General features: G+C 35.6%; 1 protein-coding gene across 1 annotated transcript in view; it reads right to left on the reverse strand.

Annotated features, from left to right (window-relative positions):
• Positions 1-2,500, reverse strand: part of LOC123518616 (interleukin-1 receptor accessory protein-like 1-A) — a 68,429-nt gene that overhangs the window by 48,479 nt on the left and 17,450 nt on the right. The window lies entirely within an intron of this gene.

Genomic DNA, 2,500 nt, shown 5'->3' on the forward strand with positions numbered 1-2,500 from the left:
TCACATTTACATTCAGCCACGCTGCAATTGCCTTGATCATAATTGTGTGTGTATACTTAAGTCGTTTGATTTGTGTTCATTTTTAAGCATCAATCATAGTAGATCGCTGTCATTATATGTGTAGCTGGATGACTCATTTTCTTCATGCAATGCATGTTTCCTTTTATCATCTTCATACTTGAATTTAGTTGATGAATCTTGGCAGTAGGCTTTTGCTTACTGCTTTTTCACTGATTGCTTTACGCTTGGTTGTGCGTTTCTTTTCACTAATTCATTTTTCCTAGTATTCTTACCGAAAGATTTGTATTTTATGGGAGTTTTAAGTCGAAACTTTTGGTGATAATGGATATTTAAGGCGTATGAAAATCAGCGCTACTCGCTTCCGTTTCATCTCGGTGAGCACCACAAGTCACTGACTTGGGCATATCACAGGAAAAAGTCCGTAAAGTATGATTTTGAAAAGAAAGTTTGTTTTTGCAGATTAGTTAAAATGCAAACTGTCGGAACCTTCCTGACTCAATGATCTTTTTTTTTTTAGTTGTAGTAGTAATAGTGTATGACGTTTTTGTAATTGTTGTTGTTGCTACTGCTGCTGTTGTTGCTATTGCTGTGATCCTTTAGTGCATACTTATTCTGATTACATATTGGATGTTGAAGCTTTCCTTCTCTTATATACATGGTGTAGGCAAGGGAAGTAGATAAATGACGGCTTTGATATCGTATTTGGTTTCATATCGTAAATTTACTTTTTTGTCCTGTTCTTTGCGCATCTTACCAGGTCACGACAAGACGCTAAAAGAATCCTCTACTTATGGTTGCAATTATAGTGTAAAGGTAAAAGACAATCTGCTATATGAAAGCGTCAATATGTGATTATGTTAATGAAAAGCGATGATTAGGTGTAGCTGCTATTCCGAGGTCATGGGTATGGCAATTAACAAATCGCATTGTTCAGTCGTCATACGGCTCATTACTGAAGCAGTGATCAAAATGTAAGTTACAGATAATTTTTCATCAAGTTTTCATTAAGTTTCTATAAATCTATGATTTCTAAATTTTCACGTTGATGCATTATGGATCTATTTGCACTTCCTTTTTCGTTGGTTTGATATAATCAGTATACATCAGTGGTCAGTATACATACTCCATTATTTCATAAGGAACAACATATCCACTACATATCCTAAACCTAAAACTCAGTTTACTCGTCGTTGATATGTACAATAATTATCATTAGCAATCTCTGTTCACTCATCATTTACTTTTAATTAAGAACAATATGACACAGACTTTTTCACCTATTTGTATGTCCATTATCATTGCATAATGTGCTAAGAATTCGATGAATCATATAGAACTATTCCTAACCAACTCTGATTATTATATTTTCGACTATCGCTCCTCAAACCATTGTAACCTGTGGAAATGTTTTAAATTATTCTCAATCTTGGCAGTTTTGCATAAAAGTGAATAGCATATAATATTAGTGATTGGACGTAACCTAGTTTTCATTGACATTGTTGAATATGTCTGGCACTGGTGTGTGTGTGTGTGTGTGTGTGTGTGTGTGTGTGTGTGTGTGTGTGTGTGTGTGTGTGTGTGTGTGTGTGTGTGTGTGTGTATATATATATATATATATATATATATATATATATATATATATATATATATATATATATATATATATATATATATATATACACACACACACACACACACACACACACACACACACACACACACACACACACACACACACATAATTACGTAAGAGAGAAAAGCTGGCCAAGGACAACCTAATACGAAGAAAAAAGACCCAATAAATTGTCAGTCCTATTGCAGGTTCGACAGGGTTAGCCAAATAAAAAGGGATAATTGCCTTGAAACCTCCCTTTTAAATGAAATCAAGTGATAATAAGTTGAAAAATACAGAAGCAGGTATGTAGTTCCAGAGTATACCGGAGAAAGGCATGAATGACTGAGAGTTAAGGTTAACTCTTGCATTAGAGTCGGACTGAGTAGGGAATGAGAGGAAGATGAAACAAAGCCTTGTGCAGTAGGATCACAGGAGGAGGGGAAGCATGCACGTAGCATGATCAGAAGAGCAGTTGGCATTAAAATAGCAATGGAAGATAGCAAGAGATGCAACATTCCAGCGGTGAGAAAGAGGCTGAAGACAGTCAGTTAGAGGAGAGGAATTGATAAGACGAAAAGCTTTTGATTCCTCCCTATCTAATACAACTGAGTGAGTAGAACCCCCATACATATAACGGTAACAGATGGGGCGGTGAAAAGAAGAAGAAAAAAAAAAAACTGGCGGAGAAGCCTCAAGACGCCTGACTTCATAGAAGGTGTTTAATCAAGAGATGAGATATGTAGTTTCCAGTTTAGATTATATGTAAAGGACAGACCGAGGATTTTCAGTGTAGAAGTGTGACTGAAGAAGAGAGAATATTAGTCTGGAAAGTTGTGTCGTGTGTAATGCTTGGTTATAAATGTA

Source organism: Portunus trituberculatus, chromosome 44 (assembly GCF_017591435.1).
Source record: "Portunus trituberculatus isolate SZX2019 chromosome 44, ASM1759143v1, whole genome shotgun sequence".
NCBI classification, from domain to species: Eukaryota; Metazoa; Arthropoda; class Malacostraca; order Decapoda; family Portunidae; genus Portunus; species Portunus trituberculatus.